The sequence below is a fragment of the Phocoena sinus genome, chromosome 6, assembly GCF_008692025.1.
Source record: "Phocoena sinus isolate mPhoSin1 chromosome 6, mPhoSin1.pri, whole genome shotgun sequence".
In the NCBI taxonomy this organism is placed as follows: Eukaryota; Metazoa; Chordata; class Mammalia; order Artiodactyla; family Phocoenidae; genus Phocoena; species Phocoena sinus.
This window is the reverse complement of record NC_045768.1, coordinates 95461702-95470757: the sequence shown is the minus strand read 5'-3', so window position 1 is coordinate 95470757 and position 9056 is coordinate 95461702.

The window sequence follows — 9056 nt, the reverse complement described above, 5'->3', positions numbered from 1 at the left end:
TGATCATAGACATAAAACTCCTGGGAGAAAATCTTTGAGACCTTGAGTAAGCAAATACTTTTACATAGAACACACAAAAAAATCATAAAACGTTAAAAACTCATAAACAGGATTTATCAAAATTTAAAACTTTTGGTCTTCGAAAGACACCAGTAAGAAAATGAAGATGCTAGTCCCAGAATAGGAGAAAATATTAGCAAGGCCTATATCTGATACATGACTTGTAAGCATATTTTACAAATAGAATATAAACCTCAATACTAAAAGGGAAAACAATACAATTATAAATGGGAAAAGGATTTGAGCAGACACTTCTTCAAAGATGACATATAAAAGGCTGATAAACACACGAAAAGATGTTCAACACAAAGTGTCTGGGAAATGCAAACAAAACTACAGTGAGATACCACTACACTCCCACTAAGATGGCTAAAATTCCTTAGTAGGAATGTAAAGTGGTGTCAACATTGCTAACAGTTTCTTAATATACCTGGCAGATGACCCAGTTTTTCCACTTCTAGATATTTGCCCAATGTAAATGAAAACATATGTCCTCACAAAGACCTGTATGTGAATGTTCCTAGCAGCTTCATTCACAATAGCCTATCCACAGCTGAATGGATCATCACTCTGTATTACAGACCCACCTCGGAGATACTGTGGGTTTGATTCCAGATTGACAAAGCAATTATCACCATAAAGGGAGTCATGTGAATTTTTTGGTTTCCCAGTGCACATAAAAGTTATGTTTACACTATACTGAAGTCTATTAAAGCATGCAGTAGAATTATGTCTCAAAAAACAATGTACGTACCTTAATTTAAAAATACAAAACAAAAAAGTTATAATAGTAACATCAAAGGTCACTGATCACAGTTACCATAACAAATACAGTAATAATGAAAAAGTTTGAAATATTATGAGAATTATCAAAATGTGGTGCAGAGACACAAGAAGAGAGCAAATACTTTTGGGTAAATGGTGCAGATCGACTTGCTGTATGCAGGGTTGCCACAAATCTTCAATTTGTAAGAAACATGTCTGAGAAGTGCAATCAAGTGAAGAGTTGTAAAACAAGGTATGCGTGTATATGCATCTAATGGGAAACTACTCAGCGATAGAAAGGCAGAGTCATGTACCAAAATGTTCATCACAGCTCTATTTACAATTGCCAGGACATGGAAGCAACCTAAGTGTCCATCAACAGATGAATGGTTAAAGAAGATGTGGCACATATATATAATGGAATATTACTCAGCCATAAAACTGAGTTATTTGTAGTGAGGTGGATGGACCTAGAGACTGTCATACAGAGTGAAGTAAGTCAGAGGAAAACAAATACTGTATGCTAAAACATATATATGGAATCTAAAAAAAAAAGAAAATGGTCAGAAGAACCTAGGGGCAAGACGGGAATAAAGATGCAGACCTACTAGAGAATGGACTTGAGGATACGGGGAGGGGGAAGGGTAAGCTGGGAAAAAGTGAGAGAGTGGCATGGACATATATACACTACCAAACGTAAAATAGATAGCTAGTGGGAAGCAGCCACATAGCACAGGGAGATCAGCTCGGTGCTTTGTGACCACCTAGAGGGGTGGGATAGGGAGGGTGGGAGGGAGGGAGATGCAAGAGGGAAGAGATATGGGGACATATGTATATGTATAACTGATTCACTTTGTTGTAAAGCAGAAACTGTCACACCATTGTAAAGCAATTATACTCTAATAAAGATGTTAAAAAAAAAAAGAAAGGAATGAACTATTGATGCAACATGAGTGAATCTCAAACTCATTACTGCTGAGTGGGAAAAGCCAGATTGTACATACTTTATGATTCCTTTGATATACAGATTTTAATTTGCAAATTAATCTGTAATGGCACAACTCAGATTAGTGGTGGCCTGAGGCCAAGGGTGAAGGGAGGGGCTTCAGAGAAGCTTGAGGACTCTTCTGGGGATGCTGAGAATGTCCTGTATCCGACGGCAGCTATGGTTCTGAGACGGTATGTGTCAAAATTCCTCAGACTGTAAGCTTGAAATGGGTGCGGTTTATTGGATATAAATCATATCCTCAATCAAGTTTTGAAAAAGCAGCCCCGCCTCAGGTTGGGGGTGACCGAGTACTGGAACGTAGAACAAGAACCCTGGAAGAGCTGGGTGGTGGCGGCATGGTTATGTATACACGGATCCACAGGGGTGGAAACTTAGACCAGTGTATTTCACTCACTTTAATATGTCAATTTCATACCTTGATTAAAAAAAGAAAAATCCTTGTTAACTGTCAGAAATGAACTACACTGAGTAGTGTTTTAGGTCAAGGATAATTCCTACAAGTTTTCAATAGAGATTTTTTTTTTTTCTGTAAAGAAAACTTATTTTCTTTTGAATTCGGTTTCCTCCATTAGATTTGCTCAGAATGGTACAAACCAATTAATCAGGAAAGGATATGAAAGCTGCATCTCTTTAAGTGTTCAGTTGGCATCTCAGGGAAAGTTGCCAGTACATTCTAAGGATCGTTCAAATTGACCTTGGGCTTTTGGTTTGCATTGCTAAAGTAAGAGGACCTACCTTTTGTTGGCTTCTCTTTGTTGAGTGGGAAATTATTCTCTGGGTCTTTTCTGATCAGGTGATGAAACATTGCCCACTTTCCTTTGCTTTTGCATTACTGTTGGGTAGTTTTTGCTGGAAGCACCATTTCCAGTTTGTGCTGCAGAATTCTAGGATGGTTCTAGGACTTGAGCCTCCTGATGTCATCCCTGGGGTTATGGTCGTTTACATAGAAAAAGGGAATTTGCAGATATAGTTAAAGTTACTCATCAGTTTACCTGAAAATAGATTATCTGGGTGGGACTCAACTAATCTGAGAGCCTTTAAGAGCAGAGAGTTTTCTCTGGCTGGTCACTGGGGAGGGGGGACAGTTGAAGACATTTGACGCGAGGGAGGTTCCCTGTTGGGGGCTTTGAGATGACACAACAGGGGACAAGGACCTGGGCATGGGTTCTAGCTGCTGAGAGCAGTTCTGCTGACACCCGGCAAGAAAGCAGGGCGTTCAGTCCTGCAGCTGCAAGGAATGGATGAGCCTGGCAGTGATTCCTCCCAGCGCCTCCAGGTAAGAGCCTTGACTGCGCCCTTGCCCTCAAGAGGCAATCAGCAGAGATGCTCACCAGTCCGCCTGGACTTCTGACCCACAGAGCTGAGAGATAATAAATGGGTGTGGCCTGAAGCCGCTAAGTTCATGGTTAGTTGTTATGCAGTAATAGAACCCAAATACACAGCAATGATAACCCAATCACAGTAATAAATCATTTGATAAGTAAATTTGTTCCCAGTTTTATTGCTGTTTCATGGAATAATGAAAGTGATTCTTTTTTTTTTTTTTGGTTGTGGACAAGGTCCATTTTCTAAGCTGTCGCTAGCGTGCTGGTAAATTATGGTCTATCTTCTTGGGAGAGTGCTTCTAAATTCTTGCTGCTCAAAGTGTGGCTCCTGGACCAGCAGCAGGACAGACATCACCTGAGAACTTGTTAGGAACTCAGAATCCAGGGCTGCTTCTCAGGCCTCCGGATGCAGGATCTACACTTCACTTGGATCCCTAGGTGAGGTGGTGTTTATTAAAATTTGAGAAGCAGTTGCCATGAAGTTGCAGAGTGTGGTCTTATGGATTCTTTTTTTTATTTGTTTTGTTTTGCAGTACGCGGGCCTATCACTGTTGTGGCCTCTCCCATTGCGGAGCACAGGCTCCGGACGCGCAGGCTCAGCGGCCATGGTTCATGGACCCAGCCGCTCCACGACATGTGGGATCTTCCCGGACCGGGGCACGAACCCGTGTCCCCTGCATTGGCAGGCGGACTCTCAACCACTGCGCCACCAGGGAAGCCCTCTTATGGATTCTAAACCCCCAATTATCACCTTTGTTGGCCAAGTCTGGAACCTAGACCCCCCGCCAAAGGTGGTGCTACTCTGGCACCTGGGTCTGAATCCCTGGGCTCTTACACAAGAGACTTTTCATTCTAGTTAGTTTTCCTCTTGGCTTCTGAACCTTCTTTAGGATCTAAGTCTCAGCCATGACACCTGAGCAGCACCTGTACCTTGTGTGCTGCATCCTGTCCACTGGAGTGGGACCTGTGTGTTCCAGCTCCTGTGAGAATTCCTTCTCAGGGGAATTCAATGTCCCCCAGCCCTAGTTGTGTGTATCTGAGGAGCACCTCAAAAAAGCATGTGGGACATGTCACCAGCTGCTGCTGCTGATAGCTGTGGTCTCTGCTAGCCAGAGACAAGCAGTCCCACTGTGACAGCTCCCAGGCCTTCACATATTTTCTTCAGTGGTCCTCATAGAGGGCACGGGGATGGCACGGGTGGCTCTTTCACATGTGTGCTGTGGTCAGCCCAGTGGGGAATTCCAAGGACTGTGAGTCAGAGCATCTCTGGTATAAGCTCATCTCTGCTAATATCTTCAATGTCTCTCCTCTCTCCTCCGGTAGACTACACATCCCTAGGGAAATGGAACTCCCTCTCACATCTGACCCTTCACAGGTGCTGTTTTCTCTTCCTGAGAAACCCCTCCCATCTCACCACCTGAGATACTACTTCTTCCAGGAAGCCCTCCTGGAATTTCCCCTCCCAGCCTCCCAGTGAGGTTCCCCTGGTACTTGCTTCCATGGTATTTGGTATTTGGTCATCTGTTGCAGCACAAAAGCACTCCTAATTGGGTGACTTAAAACAACCATTATATTTTGCTCCCAGTTCCTTGGGTCAGGACTTTGGGAAGGGCTGGGCTGGGTGCTTTCACTTGGCTTCTCCCATGGAGAGGTAGCAGATGTCATCTGGGACTACAGCTACCTAAAGAATCAACTGAGCCAGCCACCCACAAGGGTACCCTCACCTTGCTGGCTGGCGGCTGGAAATTCAGGCCAGGCTTTGACTGGAGAACCCACAGCTGGCCTCTCTCCGTGGCTGGAACTTCCTCACACATGGTGCTTGGATTCTAGGAGGGGATGTCTTGAAACAAGTGTTCTGAGAGACACAGGCAGAAGCCTCAAAGCTTTTTCTTGCCTAGTCTAGAATGTCCATAGGTTACATATATCTCATTTCTATTAGTCAAACGAGTCATACAAGCCAGTCCAGATTCAAGGGGAGGGTACTTGGACCCCGCCTCTCAGTGGTGAGAGCAGCAAAGAACATGCAGCCACGTTTCCTCTCACACATGGGACCACATGCCATGGTCATCACAATCGTCTCTCCACTGAGGATCCCCTCCGGCTTGTGGGCCATCTCCCTCAGGGCTGTCTCCAAACACAGGGCCCGGCACCTACTCACACATATTTGTTGGCTGATGGAATGAGTCAGAATACAGTTTAGCAAAATCGGGGGAAAGGCACGGTGGGAGACACACAGAAGAACCTTACATGTGATGTGTATTTATTGTGTATGTAACAAGGCTTGAAGTAAATGCAGAGTCATTCACTGGTCAGCCCCAAAGCCTGGGGTCAGCCATCTATAGGAGCTCTTGATTCCAAGGACTTGTGAACTCCATTAATGGACATCCTGGAGTGGCAGCCTGTCACAAAAAGACTTCAGCCAGGATGCTGGAGTCCAGGTGGGCCAGTGGGGGCACCCCACATAGACGCGAGGAGGAACAGTGTTGGCCTGCTGGTCTACCCAGGGAGAAGCTTCTCCAAGGTCTCCAAGCTCTGGTTCAAGCCCCTGACAGTACCCAAAATTCACCCAAGCCCTCAGCGTGAAGGGCATCTCTGAAACAAGGGTAACATTGAGCTTGTTTTAGGAGAATGTGGTAAAATAAGTTTCTGCCATCCTCAGCTTAAATTCCCTAGTTTGCAGAATTTTATTTGCAGCAAAATGTTGATTTACCCACAAACATCCTGCTTTGCTAAATATACTGCTCGGCTCCTAGAACAGGGCTGTGGTTTGAGAGCGTGGGTTCTGCCCTCCCTTCCGAATGCTGGCAGGCTGTGTCCTGTTCTCTCTTCTGTGGTGCCCACACATGATGGGAGGTGAGTGGGAACTCAGCCTGGACTGTCCTCCAGCACAGGCCTCTCACAACGTGAGGGCTGCTGGAGATGGGCCTTTGTGTGACGGACCTCTGTTAGGGGACCTGGCTGCGGGGAGGAGGACTCGTGGGAAGTCTGGTGCCCACTGCCAGGCATGGCCCGTTTGCTGAGTCTCTTCCCCTTTTTATAGGCTGAGATGGTTTCGGGGGTCACCCAAGATATCTGCACTGCCAGATGTCTGCGATGGAAGGAAGGACTTGGGGGTGGTTCAATCAGAAGGGAAAATCCCACCCTGGAAACACCACAGCTTCCAGAAACAGAGGTCCGAGGCCACAGGCTGCTCTGGACGGCGAGCCTGAGCTCCAGGAAGTGGCTGGTGAGGCCCCTGTCGTCACTGTTGTAGAGAAAGACACAGGGCCGGGCAGAAGAGTAAGAGGGGCAAGAGAGAAAGGGAATCCTATCACACATTTATTTCTCCTTAAGCAGTAGGAAGGCGGGAGGGGAGGAAGGGCTGAAGAAACAAGAGTCAGCTCCCGGTTGATGGACACTTAGGTCCATCGACAGATGAATGGATAAAGAAGATGTGGCACATATATACAAGGGAATATTACTCAGCCATAAAAAGAAATGAAATTGAGTTATTTGTAGTGAGGTGGATGGACCTAGAGTCTGTCATACAGAGTGAAGTAAGTCAGAAAGACAAAAACAAATACCGTATGCTAACACATATATGGAATCTAAAAAAAAACAAATACAAAATGGTCATGAAGAACCTAGGGGCAAGATGGGAATAAAGACACAGACCTACTAGAGAATTGACTAGAGGATATGGGGAGGGGGAAGGGTAAGCTGTGACAAAGTGAGAGAGTGGCTTGGACATATATACACTACCAAATATAAAATAGATAGCTAGTGGGAAGCAGCCGCATAGCACAGGGAGATCAGCTCGGTGCTTTGTGACCACCTAGAGGGGTGGGATAGGGAGGGTGGGAGGGAGGGAGATGCAAGAGGGAAGAGATATGGGGACATATGTTTATGTATAACTGATTCACTTTGTTATAAAGCAGAAACTAACACACCATTATAAAGCAATTATACTCCAATAAAGATGTTTAAAAAAAAAAAAAAAGCGTCAGCTCCAGCTCCTGGGTCTGCTGGTGAGCTGGGGCAGCCCCAGGGATAACCTCCAGAAATCCCAAAGGAAAGGGGATTTGGAGTGGGGGAGAGGAGAAGGTAGGATAGACACTAGAGCAGACGGAATACTGGACTCAAATGAGAAGAACGCTCTCCTGGCCCTTCTGCTCTGTCAACAAGCGCTGTGGGACCTCACAGGCAAAAGCCAAGCTAATACATGTCACCTCACAGAGCCTCTGTGGTCACATCTGTAAATGGGGGTCTGCAGGGGTTTATGCAGATTAAAAGTGTAATGTTATATATAAAGCCCATAGCATGGTGCCCGACATAGGGCAACTGCTCAATTAATAGCAGTTTGTATTTTTTATTCTTTGATTTTTGTTACCAACAGCATCAACAAATAGCTCTGAATTTCCCTCTATTTCCACCTGATAGAAAATCAATAGGTACGAGGTGTAGAGCCTCGTGGCTAACATGTTAACTTTCTCTCAGGTTAGGCTGTTTAAAATCTCACAGGGACTCTAGCAGGTAGAGGTGGTGGCACATGTGCTATCCTTCTGATGGGACAAAGAGACAGGAAACCCAGGGCAATCTCTGTTCTCAGCCGAGAGTCAGTAAGCACTACGCCAGTGTCCTTCCCAGAACAATACTGTTTCAAAGACACGGAGTTGTCTTTGATCTGAATCCTCCGCAGCTTGGATGCCAAATGACCATCTATGGAGAATTAGTAACTGAGAGAGAGAGTAAAGGAAACCTTCTTTTTGCGTGAGTAGAGAATAAGCCGCCGGCTGTGCAGAGTGATGGGTGACGTTAACTTCTCATTTGCCAAGATCATTTCCCTGGTCAGGTTGGTAAGTGAAGTTCACTGCTGAGAAAAGTCAGCTTCCTGTATTTGAGGAAATCAACCACAAAGAATTCTTTAACATGCAGTAAATGTTTGTGAAACCCTAGTTGTCCTGAGTGAGGTGAGGATGAATCAGTAACGCCCACGATAGAGATCTTTCCTAATGCACAGAGCTGTCATCCTCCTACTCCTGAGACGGGGGAGCTCCAGATGAGCCAAGTGTCAATATTTACCCCAAGGAAATCAGCAAACACCAGGAATCAAATCGTTTTTTTCCCCCTTCCTTTCTCAGAGAGCCGTTTACCAGCACAGTTAAGGATGGCAAGAAACCCAATTTTTAAACAAGGGTTTTTGGTGGGGTGTGTCTTCCCAATTCCTGCTGACAGAGGAGGTGTGTGGGGTAGGCCTTGCTCTCAAGCAGCCACCCGAGCTTGAGGAGTCTGTTCAGGCAGGACATTGCAGCCCCCGATGACCAGCCCAGTGCCTGGTGACATTCTCCATGGGTCCCACGAATCCTGGGTCGGTGGGGGACAGGCAAAGGCTTCCAGATCATCGAGTCACATTCAGAGGGAGCCATCCATTTTTCCCCTTTCCTCCACTTTTCTCACTTATAAACATGTTCATTCCCTCAGTCAACCTTCAAGGGTTACGGTGTCCCCAGCACGCACCCCTCGTCAGGCTCCTTAGTCTGCAGGGAGCCCACTGGGAGCCTCTACAGGGTGGGAACCTGGCCCCACGTGCCCGCCATCACCTCCTCCCCTGAAACTACAGCGTGACAGCCATCCCAGGGCTTGGAGCATCTCCTTTCTTTTTTTTAAATACCAAATAATTGCAGGCCCCTGAGAATCGGGACCCCCAGATGCCTGGGCCCTAAACTCTGGGGTTCACAGATTGCAGAGTTGTTTGTGTGCTGGTGTTGGGAGGTGGGTGGGAGGCCCATGCCTGTCCCCCTGCCGGCTACTCCTGCTGTCCTCCTGCCCTGGGCTCCCCTTGGCAACCTGAGACCCATAGTCCAGATGCAGATAGGGAAGGAAGAGACCCCAAGGGCAGAGAAGTAAATGAACAACGT